Source organism: Vicugna pacos, chromosome 3, assembly GCF_048564905.1.
Source record: "Vicugna pacos chromosome 3, VicPac4, whole genome shotgun sequence".
In the NCBI taxonomy this organism is placed as follows: domain Eukaryota; kingdom Metazoa; phylum Chordata; class Mammalia; order Artiodactyla; family Camelidae; genus Vicugna; species Vicugna pacos.
In genome coordinates, this window is record NC_132989.1 from 60092465 (window position 1) to 60119268 (window position 26804).

General features: G+C 35.4%; 1 long non-coding RNA gene across 1 annotated transcript in view; it reads left to right on the forward strand.

Moving 5' to 3' along the window:
- LOC140695633 (uncharacterized) overlaps positions 1-24395 on the forward strand; it is a 66472-nt gene extending 42077 nt beyond the window's left edge. The window contains exon 3 of the long non-coding RNA XR_012071332.1: positions 24008-24395. This is a non-coding gene — a long non-coding RNA (uncharacterized lncRNA). The remainder of the gene's footprint in view (positions 1-24007) is intronic.
- The last annotated feature ends 2409 nt before the right edge of the window (positions 24396-26804 follow it).

The following is a 26804-nucleotide window of genomic DNA, read 5'->3' on the forward strand; positions in this document are numbered from 1 at the left end:
AGGAACTAAGAGGAACTGCTGTAAGCCCTAATTTTTTCTTCCATAGTTTACATAGTTTTAAAAAATATACTGTCTTATAAGATATATCTTTTTCTTGCATCAGATTCTTTATTTTTTCTTTTGAAATGTGCAGTTACAAATGCTCAAAATTCACCTTGAAGAAAGCCTTATTTTGGAAATTTTGCTTTTTCCTTTTCCTATTCAATTTTCTAAAAGAAATGGCTATTTTATGCTGCAACTCTAGGTCTTATTCTATTCAAAACATTCTGGGCCTGTGTTCATTCTGTAAATATTTATTGAGCACCTTTGATGGTCAGGCATTGTGTTAGATACTATGGATACAATAGTGAATTAGACACTATCCCAGCCTCAGGGAACTTACATGTTTGTGGGGAGTACAAACAAAAAGGAAATTGCCATACAGTAGACAGCTGGGATTGAGGTAAGAGGAGAATGCTAAGGAAACATATAAGAAGGGCATCTAGTCTAGTCTTCTTGGGTCTAAAAGGGCTTCCCAGGAGAAAAGTTTGTGAAACTGAACAGTAAAGAGTGAGTAAGACTCAGCTAGATCAGGTGGAGAGGAAGAGTAGAAAGATTCCTCCAGGAAGAAGAAATAGCATGCAGGCTTGTAAACTGACTAGGTTTCCTTTTATTAAATATGTTTTGTACACTGAGGTGATGGGAATGACATTCTAAATAGCTCCTAGCAGAGAACAGTCACTAGTCTTTTTGTTTTAGTGCTAAAGCTGATACCTTTGTATGGAGATGCATGGAGCCTTTTCATGGTTGACTGCCCCCAGTAATAGCAACTAGCTGACTAATGCAATACAGTGAATGAAAACATATTTGTATGAGCTGCTTGTAGCCATTAATAATCTGCACAAAACTGAAGAAAAGGAAGCACTTGGAAGGAATATGGCTTTTAACAGTTATAATGTGTTTGGCTGCAAGTAACAACAACAACAAAAATCCAACTGAAATTGGTTAAAAAATTCTGAAATTTGTTTTCTATAACTGGTAAGTCAGGAGTAAGCAGGCTTCTTGTCTTATCATTGCTGATGTGAAGTCATTGAGGATCCAGGTTTTTTCTGCTTCTGTGTTCTAGCATACACAGCATCAACTTCATCCCATTCTTGTTCTCTCCCTTGTGGTTACCATCAGGGCCTTCAGAGTTATATGACTTCTTGTTCACATCCAAAAGGAAAAAGTGAAATCCTCTCCTTCAAGTATGGAACCAAGTCATTCCCTTCAGTCTAACTTGTGTAGCTTAGGACACATCCTACCTTAGCCCAAAAGCAGCTTTGAGAGTTACACAAATTTCTGTTTGCTCATTGGAGACGTACACCTCGAGACGGTGAGGAGTCAGGACATCCTCTCCTGAGTCATAGAGAGGAGACATAGATAGCTAAGGAAAATCATCCTTCTGTTAGGAAGGAGGAAGGGAGATTGAACGTGGGATAGAATAACAGTGTGTCCAACCAAGTTGTTTGCTGCTTCTTCATATTTGTTTAATTTAAATTCAGTCTCCTGACCAGAGAAAAAAACACTTCTACATCATTGGGGAAAAAGGGCATGACTCTAATGGATCCTAACTCTTTGAACTACACGTGGGTTGGTAATTAGGCACAGATGAAGTAAATGCTGAGTTGTGGAGACCGCTGTTTTATCTTTCCTTTCCTTCACTTCCTGAATTGTACTTTTGAATTTCTACATTGGTTTTTGTGGTCCACATTTACCATAGAGTAGAAAGAAATTGCAGGCATTTATTTTGCTGTAAAAGTATTTTTAGATGTTTTGTGGGCTGTGTATCAATTACTGTATAACATAGAGTTAGGAAGGAATGTGCAAAATATATTTAGCAACCTTTTATAATATTTTAAGAGCATTTGATTCTGACACATGCTATATAATTTATAGAGATGCAGGTTACATCATTATAAGGTTACATATTGGGAAATCTATGAAAAAAATTCCTTAACAAAAATACCTTCTTGAAACACAGACTGAGGAATGTTCCCTCAAAGGAAAAATATGTGATGATTGCTCAGGTTTTTCTTTTTGGTTTTTTTTCCCACCTCTTTATTTTCTTTTTGCATTTCCTATGCAACTATAGTTTTGTAGCTTCTCATCATGACAAATAGGTGACCGACCCAGAAGGAGTTTATGTCTATTGAATGATTGACCCTTATTTTTTATTCAGGACTATTCTTTCCCTCTGGCTACACAGGGTGGAGCGATGTGCTTGCCAGAGGCTGGGCAAAGATAAACATAGTGTCTTATGGAAGTGGCAGAGTGCAGCTACATAAGCAAGTGCAAAAGGGTTTTTTTTTTTTGCAAGTTCGTTCAGGGTAAACTTTGATGGGCAGAAGGGAGTATAAAACTAATAAGTTAAACTAGAAAAATAATGATTTGCATTTAATATTTGGATAGTGACATATTTTTCAGAGTATTTTTGTATACATTATCTCAAATAATGGAGTAATCCTGTGATAAGAGAAGGATGGTAATATAACCATTTTACAGGTTAGGAAATCACTATATATGAGGGTTAAATGAATTGTCCTCAAGTTTAAGAATGAGGTTTAGGAACTTAAACTTTTCCTTCATGCGTGTGTGTGTGTGTGTGTGTGTTTGTGTGTGTATTTTCTAGTAAAATAATTCACTTCCCCCTCTTTTTTTCAAGAGAACAGAACAAAAGACAAGGAAAACAAAAGACAAAAGAGAGAGTTGAATAAAAAAAAATCCTGCTATGTTAATTATACATAATCATCAATTTTTAAAGTATACACATTTGCTGAACTATGAGCTCTTATAAGGCAGCAATTGTGAATTTCTAGAAATTGAATGACTTAAAATACCTGAAAAATATCCTTTAAAATTCAGTCTTTTCAGAGAAAGACAAATACCATACAACATCACTTATATGTGGAATCTAAAAAAATGATAGACATGAACATATTTACAAAACAAATAGACTCACAGACATGGAATTTATGGTTGTTAAACAGGAAAGAAGGGGAGGGATAAATTAGGAATTTGGGATTAACAGATACATACTACTATATATAAATAGATAAACAACAAGGGAAGCACAGGGAACTATATTCTGTATCCTGTAATAACCTAGAATGGAAAAATCCGAAAAAGAACAGACATATATTAAAAAAAACACATATTTTAATTTTTACTCTTTATTTTTCTATCAGGTAGGGTTCTCACACATACCCTTTAATCTCCTGCAAGCGCTTTTCTTATGCCTGTGCACTTATCCTCTTACTCCACCCCTCCCCCAAACCTAAACTTACCGCTCTTATGAGGGTGTTTGCGGCTTAAATTACTTGTGAAGCTTCCACTCAAGGCCTGGAGACCATTAATGGGCTCTCTCATATTATTCAGAGGCATCTATTTAGGGAAATACATTCAGGGGAAGGGTTGTTGCTGGGAGTCTTTGAAATCATATGTGTCACATTGTGGTTTACCCATTCCTCCGAATGCTCCCAGATACAGTCTTAAGAATTTAATGATTGACACAAAGTTGCCTCTCACTAAACAGCTATAGATAACTATTGAGTTTGCTGCTGGAGTGACTGTGTTGTGATTTTGTGCTTTCTGAATATAAAACAGGTCTTTGAGTAAGGTATGCTTTTTGACAGCTGCTGATAACATCTGAGAGACAATTTAATTCGTCTTCTACTAGAGCAGCAGAAAATAAAAAAGTAAACAGGCTACATCACTACTGCTTATTTGATGAATATCAATAAATATGGATGAAACACCTGAAGGAGCACACGAATGCCTAGTTAGCAAATTTGCCAAGTATGCAGACAATGGGTGTACTGCATGATTATGTTTGTTGAAAATAAAAATGGGAGACACATAAATAGGGCCAGTGAGAATGAAGATTCAGTGACAGCATCGCATAATGCTCATAAAGCATTTTCATCTTGGGTAGTTGAAAGCATTTTTAAAGTGTCCTCATGACACCCTTCTGGTGCTAGTAGGTGGTAAAGAAATAACGGCTCCATTTAAAACAAAAAGGTTGCTGAAATGGGAGTTGAAAAGCGAAGTGAACTACTTAGTGTCTTGGTCTCAGAAACGGAGACTCAGTCTGTCTGTGGCAAGTGTATGGTGTCATTTGCCCCCGAGCAATCTTTTTCTAGCTCTGTATAAATTATCTACCTGGCAAAAAGAAGACTGAAGCTGGGAGCAAAAATATACTTCTGTGGGTGTAATTGTATTCGTGGCCAAATAGAATTTGGACTTCTTCCATTAGCAGGAATGCCTGGTGGTAGTACTAACTTTAAAATCCTGAGTCGTCAACAAACAGAAGGAGCCTAGCTGAACAGGATTAGAGAGGAAGAAATGAAAAGATGGAATGAATACACAGGCGCAACAAAGGATTTAACCTCAAACTTCCTTGAGGAAGATGAGTTTGTGGGAGGATTCTTTCCTCGGGGCTGGGCTCGTTTCTTTCTCTTCCCTTCCCCAACTGCTATTCTTATCCCCTCTTGCTTCCTGGTTTCCCCAAAGTCAGGCCTGGGAACAACCAGCCTCCAGGGCAAGTTTCTTCCTGGTGAGGAGTAGCAGTACTGAGGAGAGTCCTTCCTCCCGCTGAGGAGGCTGGGCATTTCCCTGCAGCACCTCACTGGGTCACACTTTCATCTCATCTTTTACTTCTCTCATCTCCCTCACACCAGTGCCCACCACACTGGTCCTTGCTTTTGCTCATATAAACCAGGCATGCTCCTGCCTCAGTCTTTGTACTTTGTTTGCTCTGCCTGGAATGTTCTTGTTACTCAAATACTGTTTTCATAATATGCCTTTTCTGGCCCCTCAGTCTAGATTTAGAGTGACAAGTATCATGTTTTGCTGGGACTGAAGATTCCTAGGACATGGGACTTCTAGTTTTAAAGCCCAGTCAGTCCCAGGCAAACTACGATGCCTTGGTCATCCTAGTTTTAAATTGCACCTCCTTCCATCTGGCTTCCCTCCTTTACTGTTTTTCTTAGCATTTATCAACATCTATTTTACTATACATTTTATCTACTTGTTTATTATTGCTTGCTTTGCCTCCTCCCCCAATGCTAACTCCATGGGGGCACAGATTTTTAAAGCTTGCTTTTTTTTTTCACTGTTACATCCCCTGCGTCCAGAATGACTCAAAGTAGGTACTTAGTAACTGTTTTTGAATGAATAAATAAATGAACGAGAATTTTAGAAAGTGTTAATCATATATGAAGAAACTATGTTGGGGATATATTTCCTGAAGTGAATTACTGAGTCCATGAAGTTTTGGTCAAATGTAATTTGATTCTCGATTGCATTATTTCATAATGAGTGATACATTTCTTGTTTATAATAATGTATGTAAGTAATACAATTATAATGTGCAGTACAGGCCAGTCACAGTTCTTACCAATTACTGCACCATCTAAGGAGATTGCTCTGCTTAAAGCAGCCCCCAGTTGAGAAAAAAGCCATATGTAGTTCATATCTTGGTATGATGGCATTACCTACCCCATCTTTATGTCACTGCTGGTTGACTCAAGGAAGGACAATGTAACTTGTCTATAAGCTGTCCAGTGAATGCCCTATGAGGTGACATTTCTTGGAAATTTAAATAATGTTTTTGTTCATAATTTAAAATCAAAGTGCTATTTAATTCATTTAAAAATGTTTTTGTAAAAATTGACAATAGAATGTAGCATTACACTTAAATATCATGTTGGTGGATCATTTGTATGGGTTTAGGTCAACTGATTTTAATCTATTGGAATGTACTTGTAATGGAAATTCAGTTAGTTTTAACCCATGCAAGTACCTCATTTGCCCCCATGAAAAATTAGGCATATGTTTGATTAAGAAACATAACACTTTTCTTAAAATCGAGTTATCATTGACTGGATGGATGACTTCAAAAGGCAAACATATAGAAAACCAAGTGAATTATAATCTCTCACTGAACAAGAAATCAGAAGTCATGAGCTGCCATATACTTAGGATGGCATTCTTGGGTATCTGACTTTACTGATCTTAGACCTAATGTGGAAAGCCTGGCCAAGTTGTCCCGTTGCTCTGTTATTTGCAAGCATTTGGGCCATCTCTCACATGTCCACGTTGATGAGGGGCTATGGGGAGAGCACTGAATCTGGATGCAGCCCTGGGTCCTTGTACCTTCTCACCGTTTAACTTTTCACGTGACCTGACACGATCACTTAATCTCTTGGAACTCGAAACTCATAATCTGTAAAATGAGGATGATAAAGGCCTACCTACCTTACCAGGTTGGTATAAGCTCAAAATAGGAGTGGAGATGCTTTGAAAATCATTAGGTGCTGTGTAGGGTAAGGTGAGGTGAGAGGTGAGGTGTTGTCCTGAGTGCATGTGTCGTAGGTGATTGAGCAGCCGCTGCCGGATGGTTCCAAGCGTGGCTCAGGTTCACACCTGTATTCCACCTCACCGGTGAAGGTTTTCCCTCTCACCAGTGATATCTAGATAGCCTCAGGAATGGAACCTGCATTTTTCCCCTTTGGATCTAGGAGTCACTTAGATTTTGTTCTCGAAGTGCTTCGTTAGGGAGCTACTCTAGCAGATTCTTATCTGGTTTAATTGAGTCACCATTAGAGAAGCAGATTTTGTCTTCTGTAAAATAGGCGTCAGTCTTCCATTTTCAAACTAGATTCTATCTTGGTAAATTGTTGAACAAAGAGGCTAAATAATGTACTGGTTAAAATGGACTCTGGAGCCAAGCTGTTTATGATCAAATCCCACCTCGGCCGTTTACCAGATACTTGTCATTGAACAAGTGATCTATTCCATATGTGTCTTGTTCTCCTCTACCTCACAGAATGTATAAGAATTAAAAGAGTTAATAACACAAAGTGCTTAGGACAGCTTCTGATGTGTAGGGAGTGCCATGTAATTGTTACTATGTTACTGACACCTCACTTAAATGGGGTGACTTAGGCCTCACCCCAGGCCTGGTTTCTGGTATTCTTTTTGTAAGGATCCACCAAGAGCACACTAATTATGCTTCATTTCACTTCCATGACACAATGCAAATTAAGTATGATCTCTAGGGGGTTGTATCCTCCTGCCAGTCTCTCCTCTCCCCACAGAAAAATCCATGGAGTTCAGGTATAGTTTTGGATTATTTAGAAGCAATAATGTGCAGGACAGGCCAGTCACAGTTCTTACCAATTACTGCACCATCTAAGGTGATTGCTCTGCTTAAAGCAGCCCCGAGTTGAGGGAAGAACCACTTGTAGTTTCTTACCCATATCTTGCTATGACGGCATCACCAATCCCATCTCTATGGCACTGATGGTTGACTCAAGGAAGGGCAGTTGACTCAGTGCATCTGGGCTATTAGCTGTCCAGTGAATGGCCTATCAGCTGAGTTTGTAAACAGGTTCTGGCAAAACATGGATGATTATTTAGGCCAACTCAGATGTTTCATTTGGGTACATCTTACTGAAGATGTGTGGAGAAAGCTAGAGTTATTTTATTAGCAGCAGTAGGGCTGAGTGAACTGAAGTGGTGAGTAAGCAGACATTACTTAGAGGGTAAGCTATGAGCAGGGAGAAATCAGGCATAAGCAGAAGGCAAAAGGTACACTATATACAGCACCGAATGAGATGGTTGGCTTGGTCGTGGCTGACGCAGAAGCAGCAGAGGTGTTGGTGACGGAGGGAGACTGACAAAATCCTTCTGTTAAGATAAAAGAAATTTTACAATTGATAGTCTTATGTATTCTGTTTCATTTACTTAATGTAATTTTCGAGAGTCATTCATACAGTGTGTGTTTCAGAAATCATTCCTTTTAATTGCTGTATTAGTATTCTAATTTATGAATACAACATAATTTATTTATTCTTTCTCCTGTTGATGGATGTTTGGATCGTTTCCCATTTTGGGGGCTATGAATATTCCTGTATAAGTCTTTTTTGTGGCTATGTATTTTAATTTCTCTTGATTAAATACCTAGGTGTGAAATTACTGGATGACAGTATAGATGTATGTTTACCTTCACAAGCACATATCGACCCATTTTCCAAGGTGGTTGTACCATTAATACTCTTAAAAGCAAAGAATGAGCATTCCAAATTGCTCTACACTTTTGCGACATTTTATATTCCCATTTTAAAAAATTGAGGTTTAACTGGTATATAACATTATACAAGTTTCAGATGTACAACATTATATTTGACATCTGTATACACTACAGAGTGATCACTACCAAAGGTCTAGTCACCATCCATCACTGTACAATTGATCCCTTCACTCTTTTTCTCTACCCCCATCCCCTTCCCCTTCTGGTAACCACCAATCTGTTCTCTGTATCTATGGGTTTGTTTGTTTTATTTGTTTTTGTTTTTGTTTTTAAATTCCACATATGAGTGAAATCATGTTATTTCTCTTTCTCTGTCTAACTTATTTCACTTAACATAATAACCTCAAGGTCTATCTATTTTGTCCCAAATGATGAGATTTCATTCTTTTCTATGACTCAGTAGTATTTCACTGTGTGTGTGTGTGTGTCACATCTTCTTGTTATTTTTTTTAATTTTGTTTATATTAACGTTTTTGGAATTATATCCTACTGTGGTTTTCATTTGCATTTCCCTAAAAATTCATAATGTTGCATGTTTAAAAACTTTTTTAGTGACCCTTTGCAAATGTTTTTCTATGAGATGTTTAAGTCTTTTAGGCATTTTTTTTTATTAGGTTACTTGTCTTTTTATTGTTTTATTTACAAGAGTTTTATATACCTGATTCTTCAGGTAAAGGTCCTGAAAATATTTTTTTAGTCATTGGTTTGCTTATTCATTTTCATAATTTTTTTAATAAACCATTAATAAAACCAGATGAGCAGAATTTTAGGCACATTTTGAGACTGTGAGTATTCCTTAGAAAATTTTTAAGACAGTTTATTGTATGAATCAGAATATCTCTGAGTAAAATATTTCAGGGAAATCAGCTTTCCTGAAAATACCATTATTTTTTAGAAAGATAGAATTTAGTTTGGAGTCAAGAACATGAATTGTCTATGTGATATCTATACTCTCCAATTATTGTGATACTAATTCATTAGTGATGTTTATTATATACTGGTGGTTGTTAAAAATGTTCTCATTGTTTTAGTCATGGGACCATTTTCAGGGAAGCAAGATTTTATGCCATATATAGAACACAAATGAAAGTTGTCATTTTAGCAAACAGAGCAGGTATGTATTTTAATTTATAGAGAGTTTATTTTTTTAATATTAATTTGATTTTAAAATGAAATAAAATTAATTGGGTTTTCTATTTAAAATGTGGAGCACATCAAATCATTGCCATCTTGAATTAAACATTTACTTTCTCACTTTAATAGCTATATTCTGCTTTTAATTTTTACCCTTTAGGTTCTAAAGTACCAGGATGGTATTTATTCTTAATATATATGTGCAAAGCAAAATTTTCCTGACCCATATGTCACCCAAATTTCATCCGATTCATATGTCATCACATTAACATTACTGCTTAAATTATGGTGGCTTTGGGCATATGTCCCAAGAAACTGAAAGAAGTAGGGTCCTATATTTAGGACACCTTAAAAATCAGCTTTCCTGAAGATGCCTTACTTTTTTCAAAAAGATTGACAGATACAGATAACACACTAGTCAAGAGCATGGCATTTAGAACAGAATGGGCTTGATTTTAAGCTCTATCATTTACCAGCTGTGTGACCTTTGGTAGATTACTCATACTTTCCGTGCCTCAGTTTTCTTATCTATAAAATAGGGATAAGGGCAGTCACTATCTCACAGTGTTGTTGTGAGAGATGAATGATAAATGTAAAGCCCTTAAGAGGCCCTCTATGTTAGCTGCTATTATCATTCTCCTCCATAGGAACTTGTGAGGGTGCCTGAGTGTGCCCCTCGTTTCATAAATAACACATCATATCTTATTTTGGCTGTTTCCATATTGCAAATCTACTCTGACTCTAGCCCTCCTCTGCTCAGAATGCTTTCTCTGGTCTCAGATGGATGACCATCCTTAGGTTGGAAGAACTCCTCTGCACCTTCTATTTGATCCCATACATAAGCACAGATGCTCCTCAGTTTTCCACAATCTTCCAGAGACCTGGCTATTAGTTTTACCAAACTTTTCAAAAGGTTCCTGGTTAACACAAGGTAAGAACAACAGAGATAATAACTTTACATTTGTACTAGAGGAATTCTGGGTTCCAGTAAAAACAACGAAAGGTCACCACAAAAAATACAACTCCCTATACCCTACTCCACAAATTAAATAAAATGTAAGTTGGGGGAAGAGTGTATGAAACCAGAACAGCATGGGATGCCAAACGGTGCTGCAGGGTGGCAGGTGCTGTGAGAAAGAACTGGGAATAAGATTTTCTGGCAGAAGTGGAACACAAAAGACATCAGCAAATATTCACCCTCCAAAAGAGGGGGCCCTACCTGGCTGAGAACTGCTGAGGGCAGGACTGAAAACAAGTAGGAGAGGGCATTAGGAGTTGGGGAAGCACTGAGAAAAATTGGAAAGATACGGCAGAAGATAGTAAAGAAAATACCTGTCACGGTAAAAACAGAAGGCAGATTCCTGGAGCTAAGAAACTGGCAAAACACCCTTACCTCTCTTCTCCCATCCACCAGGTTCTCCTGATAGTAAGTAAGCCAAAAAAACCCTCATTCAAATAAAAAGTAAAAATGCTGCATCCGCATACAAAAGGAAAGACAGAAAAGCTAGAGCTTGGCAATGGAAGACAATTCACCAGAAAAACACTGCCACAGTCAGAAAATTGCAAACAATGTTCTTATAAAGGAAGGATATAAATATATATATATACACACACACACACACACACACATCAGCTGAAGCTATAAAAAAATCATGAAGTAGAAATAAAGGAACTCAGAGAAAAAATGGCCAGACAATAGGAAGGTGAAATTGGGACTTGATAGCATTCAAGAAAGAAACTGAAGAAAAAGGCAAAATTATTTCAGAAATGCAGACTAAACTATGAAAAGCACAAGATACTAGGTATCATGGAACACAGTAAGGGTACAGGGAAGAAAATGAGAAAAAGAGAACATAAGACAAAAATAAAAGACAGACTAGAGAGGAAAATGATAGGCATAGATGACAACGGAGATCTATAAATATGTAATTATAATTCTTGAGGATGAAAAAGAAAATAATGTAACATAACACATATTTAATATTATAATTTGGGGGATATCCCTAGTATCACATAAGATTTGAATTTCTGTATTGAAAGGATCTATCATATACCTCGGAAAATTAATCCAGAATGATTAATATTAAGACTTAAAGAAATAATAAAATTATTGAAGCTTTGGGAATAAAAAAGAATCCTCTGCATAACTAAGCAACAAGTCCAAGTTACTTATGAGAAAAAAAAATCAAGTTGTACCAGACTTCTCAATAGTATTCTTCAAAGCCTGCCAAACATTGTAGAGCTCAGTACTCAAGAAAGAAAGTATGAACCATGGAATATATGATGGTATATCTATATCTATCTATCTGTCCATCTACTTGTCTCACATGTAGAAGTTGCAGATAAAAAGTGTAGAACAAGTAAGAAGTTTAAGATGCACTTTTTTCAACCTGGAGGCAAAGGCAGAAGGATCAGTAGTAGGCAATATGTAGATATAGATACAGTACAAAGAATTAAAAAATATATAAAAGTATAAGGGTGACATGATGGTGTATAAATGTTATATGCCTTGACAATGCAAGAATTGAACACCTGAGGAAAAAAATGGGAGGAGGACAGATGGTAGAAAATAGTTAAGTTCGATAGTGCTTCACAAAGTAATAACTGGAAGTAAAGCAATATTTTAAAGTGACAAATCAAATGGTAGAAGTGTAAACATATTCCCAAATATAAACACTCTGAAAAATAATTATTGGCTAAAATTGGATGATGGAGGAAAGGAAGATCAGGGAAAAAGAGATTAGAAAAAAGTAGAAAAATTGGTCAAAGTGTTATTCCTTAAAAATATCACCATGGTCAGAAGTTTCCTATGCTATTTAAGCTGTTCCAGTTTAATAAATAAAACATAAGACTATGTACAAATTCATTTATAAAGGAATATAATACTGATACCAAAACAACTTAAGTTTCACAAGACAAAAGAAAAAAACCCTACAGCTCAATATCACTTTTAAATATTGATGAGTTACTATATTAAATAAAATATAAGCAAACAATATTCAACAGTGCTGTAAAAAATAGCACTTCATAGCCAAGTGAGGTTTATTTTATCCCATAAAGGTAAAGTTGGTTTGATATTAGTAATAGTAAGAGATTTAGGGAAAAAAATCAAGTGATTATGTCTATAGATGCTGAAAAGGCATTGGGCAAAATTCAGTCTCCATTTCTGATTCATTAAAAAAATAAAATGGCAATTGATAGATTAACTATATTTATCTATACATCTATCTAAATATATAAATGTATATATTTATGAATATATACACATATACACACATACATGCATATTTTTGTGTCATCATCCCCCAAACCACATCTTACACAATAAAGGAAGCACTGGAGGTACTCTCAGTGAAGTCAGGAATAAGAGAATGACACTTGTTTTCAGGACTACTATTTAAAGTTGTATTGGCAGTGCTAGCTAGTACAATTAAACAAGAGAAAAAAATAAAATGATAAGAATAGGAAAGGAAAAGGCAATATATGAATGAACAACTGGAAAATTCTGATAAAATCTATAAAAATAATTACGAATAACACTCAGAAGGTGGGGGGAGGGTGTAGCTCAGTGATAGAGCGCATGCCTAGCATACACAAGGTCCTGGGTTCAATCTCCAGTACCTCCATTAAATAACTAAACCTATTTACCCCCCCACCAAAAATAACAAAAAGAAAAAAATGTAAAAAAACACTCAGAAGGATAACAGGATATAAATTAACGTGTAGCAGCTTTAACAGGCATTAAAAAATGGGTTAGAAGATATAATTGAAGAGAAGACCCCATTTACAATAGTAACAAAAAGATAAAATATGGTACCTAGATAAAAATTAACCAGAAATATGCAAATCTTATAAGTTGTTCTATATATTTAATGCAAACCCAAGTTGTTTCTCAAGTTTTTAGAGAGAAAAAAGCAAGAGGCATACCTAAAACCTCAGCAATTCCTGTCTATTTTTAGAAAAAAATTATTGATATTTTTATTGGAGTTGTATTAAACTCATAAGCTAATTTAGGGAGAGTTTACAAATCTTAGAAATTGAGAAGAAAAAGATCAGAACTCAACAGAAAAATGAGTAAAGTGCATGACTATGCACAACACAGAGGGAAAGTGCCTGTGTTTCCTAGACAGATGAGAAGATACTCAACTTCAATTGTAATAAGTGAAAAGTAAGTTAAAATGACGCCAAGATGTATTTCTCATCTATCAGGTTATCATCACCCAAAAGTTTGGTAATACATTCTTGTTGTAAGACTGTAGAAATAGGCACTTTATTGATTGCTGGGAAAAGAGGGTGTAAAATGTACAACTTCTCTGGAAGGAATTTGTTTGTATTTAACAAAATAATGGGTGACTTTTCCCTTTTTACCCAGCAATATGAATCTTATGTATAAATCTGTCCAAATTGTTAGAATCTTCCTGTAGCCATGGGAAAATCCACTGTAGTAACATATTCAGCAATGAGATCTTTCAGCATAAAAAGAATCCAAGGGTCCTTGTGCATTATATGGCACAAAAGTCATTAAACATTGTACATCCTGCATATGTTTCATTGCAACATGTTAGTTTTCTGAGCCTACATAAAGATACTATGGTGATGCACTTTTCACTTACATGAAATACTGCACTTTTCACTTACATGAAATACAGCCTCATCACTGAATGCTAGGCAATCTGCAAAGTCACATCCATTAACCATGTGAATCTGAACATGGTAGCAGTGATTATTGTTGCAACATATTCGTCTCTGTCAGGACATGGAGCATGTGCTAGTATTTAGGCTTCATCTTGAGCTGTTGATGGAGAAGGTGACCATTAGGGGGTTTCCTACAATCCGTTGTAGTAGAAGGATTTTCAAACCTGGCTGTGCTTCAGAAGGATGCGAGGAGCTTTCCAAAAATATACGTGTGCAGGCTCCACCCCCAGAGATTCTGACTTCAGTTCACTTTTCTATCCTTGAATCTAGTACAATATCAGTTATCTTCCCCGTAGCTCTAAATGTTAGTTTCTGCTATTTTGTGAGTAATAATTAGATTTATCACACATCCTCACCCACAAGGAGAGCAACAGTTTGCAGATACGCTGCAATGAAAACCAGATATAAAACAGGAATTTTTCTTTAAAGGAAAGAGTCTGCAGAGCTTGAACACAGCCTTTTCCATGATCTCAATGAACACTTTTAAGTCTTTGGAGTCATAGCTTCCCAAACATTGCTACTTTATATCTGTGTAACAAAGGGACTCAGAGTGGTATTTTTCTAAAGACAAATGAAAAAGTGGGATATGATTTCACATTTTGGAGGACCTAAAGTTGCTCCCAGTTTTGAAATGGCAGTTTTTCCAGCTTTGAGGATCCAAAGAGCTTAGAGCCAGAGTGGCTCAATGTACCGATGTACCCCTAGGCATCCCTGCACCAAGAAAACATCATGCTGAGACGAAGCTGGGGGAGAGTTAAGCCAGGAAGATGTACCTTTCTCTGTTACACAATTAACATCTTATACACTTTGTCCAAAGTGGCACAAAGCATTAATGGTAATAAAAATTTTAATGCTCATAATCTTTAATAAGAGGGAGGAAGAGCAAACAATATTGCCATTCAAATTTTGTAGTTGGCAGAACAGTGCAAGCTAAAAAATAAAAATCAAATGATTTTCTTAATTGTCAAGGGAAAAGATCCAAGAAAAGAATGCACATTAATGAGAAATGTTATAGAATAAACGTCTCAAAAAATGAAAATATTTTTTGAAACTTTTGGTTTGCCCTATAACCTGAAATTTTAATGATGACCAGAGTTGCTTTGTGAGACTAAGTTCATCTTCACCTACACAACATGTAGCATTTTAGATCAGTTAATCTCAACTTAGCCTACTTGTTTTTTAATTAATGTTTTCTTAAAAGGTTACATCAACTCATTTAGTTTTTTCTAGAAATCTATTCATCTTAAGTTTATTTTGTTCCTTTGAAGGAAAAAATTTTACCTTAGAATCATCTGTTATGAAAAGAATATTTTAAAAATAACTGAAGAAATAATTTGTATCATTCTTACAATTTTAGTTAAGACCCAAAATGTTGCATGTATACAGACCATGATCTCTTAACTGGCTTATGTTTCAGTCCACAGACTGGATTTTGAGGGGTTTATCTCTCCCTATTAAATATTAAAAATTCTTTTGGAATAAGATAGTCAAATCTATTGAAGAACTTGTGTGAGAGATTTGGGTGGTATTGTCTCAAGTCATTAGTGCACTTCTTTCTCACTGCTTCTGTGCTCTTCTCCTTAGTGAATTTACTTTCCCACCATAAGTCACTTAAGGAAATCATTTATACCCTAACAAAGAGAGCTTCAGGATCAATTTGTTAGTAGACAAAATTCTCACTCCTCCCTCCCTCTCTCTATCTTTTATTCATTAGTTCATTCATTTGCTTACCCTGGATACTACCATAATCAAAGAGGCGTATCTTATTCCTAGACTCTTCCTCTGTCTGCCAAGAAAGTAACAAATGTTGACAGAAGAGAAGCCACTTAAAACAAATACACATGCAATTTTGGCTAATATTAATAAGATACATGTTTAAGAGAAGCCTGTTTTCGCCAGACTATCTTATGTTATTACTACATTGGAGATTAAACTGGAGAGAATTCATCTCTCTGAGAAAACATTCAGATTCAATGGAAAATGAGTAATTATACCAGATTTCTGCTTTTTCCCCCTTGACCATGCTTAGTAATTTCACTAGTGCTTTTAAAATTTCACACTTCATAAAAGTCGAATTCCAAATTCTAAGGTCATTTGTGTGAATAAGAAAATACTTTTTGGTGAGGAAATAAATTTATACATGGTACAAAGAAATGTGAAATTTAATCTCTGGGTGGCAGCATGTATTCACTAGCAAAATGTCCTTCTTAAATAATGCCATTTCCTTTTTAAAAAAATGGATTAGGAAGTTGATAGGTCAGCAATATTCCGTGGTTTAGAGTGGCAACCTCTCTTCATATATTTTTTCACAGGTAATAAAAAGTAGAATTAATGATAACATAATTAACTGGAATTGAGTATGACTGTGAATTAAATGCAAAGGAATTTGGTTAATTAATACACCAAAGTCAGATTTTAAGGCTTTCTCCAGTGAATTTCATGATGCACTTACCTCGCTATTAAACATTCTTTTTACTGCCTTGGAAACAGTACCCAAGCTTATAATAATTACAAATAATATGAATTTTGAGCTGTGGTGAATATATTAGATAACAGAATCAATACTCATTGGAAAGATGGAATAAAACCAATAAGATAAAATTTTGCAGCTATTAATGTAAAGTCCTAAGATTATTAAAATAATATAAAAATCATAAAATATTGTATTACAAAACTTTACTGTTATGGTTTATCCTAAATGCAATATGAGATTAAAAGAAAGTAATGTGGCTGTTAAGGCATAAGATTACAGGCTGCATTAGTTGAAGCATGGCATTATTCACATCAAGGGAGACACTCTTCCTGGAAAACTGTCTGCTGGTTAGACTAAATTTGTATTATACTCTAAGTTCTAAGTGTGATACTCTAAGAGGGACATTGACATGTGAGAGTATCAAAGAGAAACAGGGAAGGTAGAATGTGGAGAGTTTGGAAAGTATGTTCTAAGAAAACACTTGAAAGGTGTCTGGATGTTTAGTTTGGAGCCATAAAGAACCTGGGTACATGGCAGCAGTGTTTGAATATTTGAAAGGCTGCCATGTTGAGGAAAGAGACTTTTTTTGTTGTTTGCTTTGGAATAATTGCTATAAGGTATGGGGGCTAGTTGTTGGAATAAGGAAAACCTTTCCAATAAGAATTAGAACCATTCAATAAGGAATTGCTTGCTGCTAATTCCCCATCTCTGAGAGCTATCCAGCGTGAATGGTTATCTGTCGAGGATTGTTGTAGAAGTCCCCTCTACTACTGAAAGCCTACAAGAGCTTTCCAGGCCTTAAGAATTTTTACTTCTGCTTTCGGAGACTTAGTGATATATAGACAAACTGTCAAGATGAGTGTCTGCACGTTTACTTTTGTATTTGTATTGATGGATTTTTGGTCACAATATGGCATATCCAAATTTTTAAATAGGGTCTTTTATAATTTTTTTAAGCTGCAACTACTGATAGACAAGAATATATATTTTAATGATGTTAGGCAAGTGAAATACTGTCATTTATAATATACTGTGGTTTGGATTTTAGAGAAGATCACTGATTTAAAACAAACCTAAAAGTCATGTATAGAAATAAAATATCTTATCATAAAAATTTGTTGAGAAATGTTTTTCCTTTGTTTTTCACTGTAGTTTTTTTTTTATACATTTGATATTTCACAAACACTGAGTTGAAATGACACTCAGATTAACTCATGTTTATGCTTTTGTGTGTTATTTGGAGAGGCTCCAATCTTCCCAAATGTATTTTCCCTGATTTTTAAAAGTGACTTCATTTTCTAATGAAATATTTTAATGTGAATTATAATGTGGAATTATTTATCACTATCAGAGAAAATTATGCCTACATTATATTGATTTATATTTATAATTAATATCTATAGATTAAATAGTAAATATAATAATGTTAGCTGGTTTATCATTTATGTCCACTGCATTTTTTAGTGTAATATTGGCTTATTTCTCATTTAATCAATATTAAAAAGCAGTGGCCACTGTCTTAAAACATTTTTTTAATAAGAAAAGAGAGTAAAATGAAGGCAACAACAGTACTTGAATTTTTTGTTTTGTCTTGTTTTGTGTAGTTACTGAGGGAGAAGGACCCATATTGCCTTGGCAGGAACCTAATACAGAATTAATTTCCCCCGCTACTATAGGTGCTTATTTTCAAAACAATTGAGAAATAACAGAAAATAAAGATACAACAAAAGGTTTTAGGAATTAAGTTAAAACTTTTAACAGAGGCCTTTAGGCTTTTATTCTTTGACTAGATTGTATCCTCAACAATTTATTTTCACCAGGGGCAATGGACAGAGTTGCCCTTTATCCACACTTTTATTTTCTATGGTAATAGGGCCTTTGGGTGAGGCCATCTATATATTCCATAAATATAACTGTTACTGTAAATGGAGTGGAGCATATAAACTAGCATTCATTGTTGAAGATCTTATAATCTTTGTCACTCACCTAGACTTCTTGTTTACAGTCTCTGTGGACAAAATTGAGGTTTTAGCATTAGTCTGACTATACATAATCTTCTTTCTCTAAATTGTAGTCATTCCCTTGTGTATTCAGTTCTACCCCTGAGGTTACATCTTTCATTTTACATTAGCAACTCACCATTTCAAATATTTATATATTCAGGCTAACAGCTGTCTAGGGAAAAATAGTGTGTTTTATACTTACATCCTTCTTACCTGCTCCAATTTTTTATTTATTTTTTATTTTTTGAGGCAGGCAGGGCAGGCAGCATGGCCTCCTTTTGTAATATTTGGAAGAATGCATTAAAAAAATCACCCTAAAGAAGAAATTTGTCTTGTTTAATTAATTTTAAGTTCTTATAAAGATTTGAAAGGAACTTAATTTAAAATGTTTTTAGTAGTCATGTGATTCAAAATGAGAAACTTTGTAAACTATGCAATGAAAAGCAGTCCTTCAATTATTTTCTCACACATGCTCAGTTTTTGCTTTCCTCAGGTAGCTTACTGTGAATTTTTAAATATACCCTCACAGAGTTTTGTTTATGCATATGTTTCCTACAAATATAAATATTTAAATTACATACCATAAAACAGACATTACATTATATATGCTATTCTGCATTTTTTAAACTTAGCAGTGGATCATACAGATTTTCCCATAACTATAGAGAGCACTTTTTCATTCTTTTTTTACAGCTACATAGTATTCTGCCATATTGATGTGCTATAATTGAGTCAACTGATCTCCTATTGATGGGTGCTTATATTGTTTCTAATCTTTCACTATTACAGTGCACAATGACTCACTTTAATTTCACACTCATTTCACACTTGAACAATGATATTTGTAAGATAAATTCCAAGTAGGATTTTAAAAATTTTTATATTCTTTTCAAGAAACAGGTTATTATTATTTCTTAAAGATTCTACAAGATTGACACTAGTCCTTTCTCTCTTTTGCAGTGTAGGCATGTGAAATCAAAAAGTTTCCTGCCCCTTTTATAAATGCCTGGCCTAATTTTGCACACTTTTCTTCTGTATCTGCTCTAGAGACTGGGCCTCCCGAAGCAGAACCCCTGTCTGGGTCCATTTGAGCTTCTACATTCTGAAACTGACTTTGTTGTTCAGAGAAGTACTGCTTTTACAAACTGGCTCTCTGATGCTACATATCTTCTTGAATTACGATTTCATTGTTTAAGAACAGGTCTCTTCTAAGCATGAGAGGAAGAGTTCTTATTCTTTTACTAAATTGGTCAGCCAAAGAACAGCTTTTGGTGAATAAAAGATATTCTCATTTTAGCAAATGAAGGGGAAGTTCTACTCCCTCCAGTCCAATGCAAAATGTTGTTATTCCTTAAAAATGTTCTAAGTGCTCAAAGTGCTGGAAACTGTTCAGAACATACCACAGAACCCAGTTCCTCCCTACATTCAAAATGTTTACATTCTAAAAATGACAAGAGAGGGAAGGTTGGGAAGGTAGCTAGATCCGGAACAGATGGGCACATATGCCCTCTCTCCTTACCAAATGCAGTCCTATGGATGGCTCAACAGTTAATGTAGATTTCTCTTTACTAAGTTTTATAAGTAACTCTGCTGTGCACGGCCAAATGACTTGAAATGTGAAGATGTAATGCCTCTTTGCTGTGCCCTGCTGTTCAAATGTTCTCAGCTTTGACAATTTATCTTGCTGGAAAATGTCTTCAGAATGTCAGTCACTTCAGTTTCCACGCTTGCCATTTGCATGTTGCACACCTGCTGGTATCTTTGGTTGTGATCTATTGTTATTTTTCTGCAAGGGTGGAGAAGGTACAGTATTGCACTTGCAGATTTGGAGTTCAGTTTGTGTGTGGTTTGGAAAAGATTCTTGACAGTCCAGCCATTCTGCTTGACATCAATGTCACCTACAAACAAATGTTTACTGAGAGCCTGGTGAATTTTCAGTGCTTCATTAGCTACTTAGGGAGATAATCACAGCTGAATGAAAAGACAAGTTCTTTATCCCTAAAGGATTAGGTCCCACATGAGGATACACATTGATATATAGGCACACAGATTCACAAAGGAATATTCACAAACAGTATCATCCAGCAAACACATGTACAGATATTCCAGTTAAATAAAAATGTGGTAATAGTGGATGCATCTGATAAGGAGTAGGAGGAGATGGGGGGCATGAAGGGGACTAAAACTTTGTGCCCTATATTCTTCTCTATTGCTTGCTTGTTTGTTTTTTTTTCAGTGAGTCTGTAATGATTTGTTTCAATAAGCATGTTTAACTAAAAATGTATAATTGAAAAAAAGCAATAAAATACTTTTGTATAACATTGTGTCAATTAGGATAATTATGGCTGCAAGTAATAGAAAACCCATCTTAAAAGTAGCTGAAATAATAAAGCATCTACTACCTGACGTAGTAAAATCACGATTGTGTCAGGGCTGGTTAATCCAGTAGCTCGATAATGTCATCAGTGACTGAATTTCTTTCCCTCTGCTCTGCTGCAAGAGGAGATGCCCCGTCAGGGGTCGTAGTGCTGTTCAGAAGCTGGAAACAGGAAGAGGGTACATCCTTCTATGTCATATTTTTCATTTGTCTCTAAAATCTTTCACTTTTGAAGAATTTCAAGCATATACCCTTCACCCAGCTTTAACAATTATCAACAACATTTTGCCAACCTGTTTCACATATTCCTTTCCTCCACTTTTTTTTTACTTGAAAATATTAAAACTAACATCATATATTTTACCCATAAATAGTTCAGCATGCATTTAGCAAATACGGACTTTTAATGTAATCATATAGCTTTATCACATATAAAAGTAATAATAATTCCTTCAAATCATTTACGCACTAATCTATGTTCAATTTTCCCTGACTAGCTAAAGGAGGAAAAGAATCTGAATAAGACCTACACACTGCATTTGGCTGTTATATTTCTGTAAGTCTCTTTTAATCTATAGTAGTCTTATTTCATTGAAGAAACTGGATCATTTATCCTGTAGACTATCCACATTCTGAATTTGACTGATTGCTTCCTTGTGATGCAGTAAACTTGATCCTCTTCCTCATATTTATGATATTTAAAGACTTAGGTTCAGATTCACTTTTGTTTTATTTTGCAAGAACATTTCATAAGTGATACTATGTACTTCCTACAAATTCACATCAGAAGATAGGTAATATCTGGTTGTCCTATTTTTAGTGGTATTATGATTCATCTGTGGATTCAGAAGTTGTCAATAAGACCCATTCTTTATAAAGTTCCACATCAACTTTTGCATAATATTTTGTCATCTATTGATGCTTGTTGCCTAGATTCATTTTTTCTCTTAAAGGTTGAATTTACTAGTTGGAATTCTTGAATAAAGAAGAATTTTTTCTCGTAACTATTTGGTTACTCAAAATACAAGAAAGGGAGAATAAATGCTTGATACTTCCTTTTCCTTATTTTTTATTTTCTCCTAGCCTTTTTAAAGAGAGATCAAATTTACCCATCCATTCATCTTCAGGAGTTTCCCCTTACTTCTTATTGGCCACTTTTGTAACACATGTCCATTCCTAAAGTAATCATTTGCAAGAGCAGTAGAATTAGCACAATTGACTTGGATCGAACAAACTTACCTTCTTGGGGTTGAATAGAAACTCAGTCTTTTGAGAAGAAGATGGCTGACTTATGTTTGAATGAATTGGGTGCTGTTAATAGTGAAAAGGTAGAGAAGTTGCTAGTGGGTAGACAACCACAGTGCATAGTAGAACCTAACTATGTCTATATGCATGTGATTGTTACCTCCTTATTTTTGATCACTAGCAAGTTAACTGCATTTACTGAAATAAACCTTACCCTTTACCTGTGTACTCTGAGTGCTCTTTAGTTTCTTTGAATGTTAATTTTTACATCTTAACAAAATCCACTACAACTTTTACTGGCTAATCTACCTCCTTCCCCCTCCTCCAATGACTTGCCATTTCTTTGTGATCCCGCGGCCTGACTCCTTCCCTGGAATCAAACTGAGCTCTTGCTATCCAAGCTGCATTGTTAGTATTTGAAACCTTTATGTGAGGTTTAAGCAGAGAAGAACACTAGAAAAACAATTTTTAGCATAGATGAGTCAAATTTCCAGAATATAGGATTTTATCCCAAGTTAACTATATTCTAGCTACCTTGAATGGTAGTGTCACTACCAAGTTGATGCCCTTCTAATTTCTGTGCCTTTCTTTTCTTCACCACATGAGGGTGATTTCTTGACAACCTCAGGCCAAATTCTTTATTGGTTTGCTCACATATTTGAAGTCGAGATCAGACTAAGAGACTGATTATGGGGGCAATACATGGGTGGGAAAAAGTAGGTCAATCCAAAAAGAGTGTTCTGTGTGGCTTTCTGTGAGGCGAGGCAAAGAAATATAGTTTGGGGGAAAGCCAAGATAATATTCCAGAGAGACTTGTATAAATACAAGATGAAAGGGTGAAGGGTGACTGTAATGGGAGAATTAATAACAGCTGTGTGGCAGCCAGGAGAGTTGGGAGAATAACATCCAGCTAACTTTTGTTGAGCATTATGATGTCCTAAGCCATGTTCTAGGCACTCAACATGTATTAACTTATGTAATCATACACAGTCATAAGAATATTATTCCCATTTTTTTCCAGATAAATTTTAGGACAGATACTATAGAAACCAACTATATGACTTTCTGAAAAAGGCAAAATTGTGGAGACAGTAAAAAGAAATCAGTGGTTGCCAGGGGTTATGGGGAGGGAGGGATGAATAGGTGGGGCACAGAGGATCTTTAGGGCAGTGAAACTATTCTGTATGATACTATAATGGTGGATGCACATCATTGTAGGTTCATCAATTATAACAAATACACCACTTTGGTGGGGGACATTGATAATGGGGGAGGCTATGCATATGAAGGGACGGGGTATATAGGAAATCTCTGTAACTTCCATGTAATTTTGCCATAAACTTAAAACTTCCCTAAAAATAAATTCTATTATTTAAAAAAATGGAGATTTGTCATTCATTGGGAGCTTCCTAAGGATTCTTGCTCTTGAGAGCTCATGCTTTGCCATCTTCTATTTTTCCCAAGACCTGATTGTTCAGATTTTAAAAAATTCCGTGTGTTATCTTTTATCTTTTATTAAATTACTTTTTATGCTTATGTTCGCCAGAGTGGACTTCTATTGCTTGTAACTAAGCAACCCTAACTGCATACCCACACACATTCACTCATGTTTTATAGCTCATTTGTTGAAGAAGCATTTGACTTACAAATTGTAGTCACACCTTGGCCAAATGCAAGCAAGTTTTAAGGTTATTCCAAACCAACTGAAATTTGAACACACTTTGAACATGACTTTTCAAGGTTACCAAACTGAAGTTACCTTCACTTTTTACAAACTCAAAGCCATGAAAGCCTTAGAAGATATTTGTAATACGTGTAGATAGACATACTATTACAAACATACTATATATTTTGTGTGTATAAATTTTACCTACAGAATGACAATTTTATGTGGTTCAACTTATTACACACATGAAAGAGAATCCATACTTCTTTTATTTTCTTTTTTGAAATTTCTGTGTTCTCAGGAGCCATATGTGTAGGCAAAAGAATGGATGAAAGGGAACTCATGAAAATATAGAAAAAGAAGAAAGGGAGAACATAGAATTTAGAAAGGAAGAGATCAAGAATGCTTGAAAATATCCATGAATGACTGAAAAATTGTGCTGAACACTGGAATTTGACACAACATTGTAAAATGATTATAAATCAATAAAAAATGTTAAAAAAAAAGAATGCTTGAAAATATAGCCAAAAGAAGGAGAAGGGTTACATGCAAAATGGAGAGAAAGGGCATGTGGAAAGTTGAGTGTCTGCCGGGCACACCCGGCCTCTCTCAGCACTACCAGCATGCTGGATAAGTCTCTGGTGTAGTGATCTCCTCTTACAGGATCCAGTTCTGAAAGCTTGCCTAGCGATATGTAATTTCTAAGAGGAAACATTTTCAAGTAGGAATACATGATACTTTTTCTTTTAAGTACTTAGCAGTAAACACTTCAAAGCCTGTTATTAATAATAACATGTTTACATTTACTTCGTTTACTGAGAGTCAACTATCTAAGAATTCACTTAATCCTCCTGACAACCCAATGTGCTAGGTTTTTTCACTCTGATTTTACAGATATGAAATCTGCAATTTAAAGAGTTTAAATAATTTTCCCAAATCTTTTTGCTGATTAATATCTGAGTAGAACTGGAACCCTGGTCTTTATTTTCATGCCTACCTCTCTCTCCAGCAGCTGCCTCAACTACTTTTCTTTTTATCCTCTCTTGAAATTGAGGGGAATGCTAAAGAAGTAATGCTGGGATTCATTCTTTGGAGTAAGGCAAAGAGGGTATGAATTTTCTTACATTAATGTTTGTCTCTGAATGTTTACTTAATGGATTTTTTTTCATGATTCTAATCTTTACTGTTTTAAACTAATGACCTAATTAAACATTTACCACTTAATTGTTTGTACCCTTGTGTCCTTGTTTTCTATATATTTTGATAACTGTCTTCATTTTTTACTTTAAAGTGGTGAATAAATACATTCTGTATTTCTCAGCTTTTTTAGACTCACATGAAGCCCTTTGGGTAACAGTCTATCCTACAAGAAATCAAATTGTCAACTATTTATTAAGGGCAAGTAACAATGCGCTCTCTCCTATGGTAAGTACTGTGAGGAAGCAGAAGTTACAGAAGACTTGTTTCCTACTCTCAGGAAGCTTGCAAGCTAGCCTGGATTATAAAATTAACTAAGGAGAAATAGTAGCAAGCAGTATAGGACTGTATTTGCTAAAGTATGAAGTGGAGATTGGAAAAACTGTAAGAGTTTGCAGAGGTTGTTGGGGTTTGGAGTTGCCGAGGGGCAAGTGGGTTTTCATTTAGGTCTTTATGGAGATCATCCCTTGGACAGACGGAGAGAAGATCAAACACTCCAGACGTGGGGAGCATGGGCAAAGGCTAGAAACAGAAATGCAAAATACCAGGAAATAAGAATGAAGTGATAGATAGAAACCTTTCTGCTTCCATGCTTGCTGTTTGATGTGTGGCTTTCTATGCCACGTGCATTTAGGATCTGTCAGCCATAGTTCTCTTGCTTTTCAACATGACCTTTGTTATTTCTAACTTGTTTTATTGTTGTATGGGCTACATACTTTGGACTTTATTATTTATTTCATGGTCATGAAATAATAAATGGTATTTTTTGGTTCAAAAATTGTTTTATCTGTACATTCCCGTGTGTAGCACATTACCAGGCATATGATTGGCGCTCCGTTAATGTTACTAGTGAGATGATCGATTGCATATGATGCTTAGTCAGGTTAAAAACTTATTCTTCTGAAGTCACCTCTTTTACATAATAGAGTGGTGTAAGAAGGGACAGACTCAAGAGGATGTCACTGTCCCGGTGATTTGTGACAGTGGGTCAAAATGTTTTCTTTTCTCATGTGTCTAAAGAAGAGGAAAGGTGAGGGCAAGAAAACATTCTGTCACTTTAGAGAAAATGCCGCAATCCTCTAAGTGTGAGTTTTCCAAGTGATAGCAGGGTGCATGGCTTTGCTTCCCTGACGTGTTGTGACAAGATCCTAGAGACTGCGGTAGACCTGTGGGTGGCCTCACTTGCGAGCCCCTCAGAGATGTGCTCTCCTTGTAACCAAGCCATGAAATCAAATTTTGTTTGCAAACTGACTGGCTTGTACGTCTCTTTGAAAGTAAGCATGTCGCAGGTATTTATTTCCGGCACAGCAGCTTCATTGGCCATAACTAATAAATTCTTTACACCGAGACCAACTTTACTAAGCACTGGCATGGGTAGGAAGTGCTCCTGGAGTGAAGACATTTCAAAGACATTTTAATACAGTGGCACCATGTGGAGGGCATTAATCTTTCTCATGAGTTCCTCTTATTGTAACAATGGAAAAGGCTTCTAATGTGCGAACCTCGTTAAATCAATCATCTTGGGAATTTAGATGCACAGTGTGATAAAAGCAACAACTTTCTTTACCTTATGGCAATTTTCCGTATGTTTTGGAAGTTAGAATTTAGGGAAAATAAGCTCTTTGATGGATTTATGATACAGCCTCAAATGTATTATTTGAATTACTCACTTTATTAGCCAAAAGAAATAGGAAGCCCTGAAACGCCAATAAAGGGTATTTCATTTTTAGATAATATTTATTGTTTACAGGGCTGCTTTGGACATTCCTTTTACATCTTTTAAGCTGTAACTACACTGATGGAATATAATAGGAAATATATTAATTTGGAGCAAGAAGCTGTTTATACTGTTCTTTATTTATTTATGATTCTCTGCTTTTTTTGTTTAAGAATTTAACTGC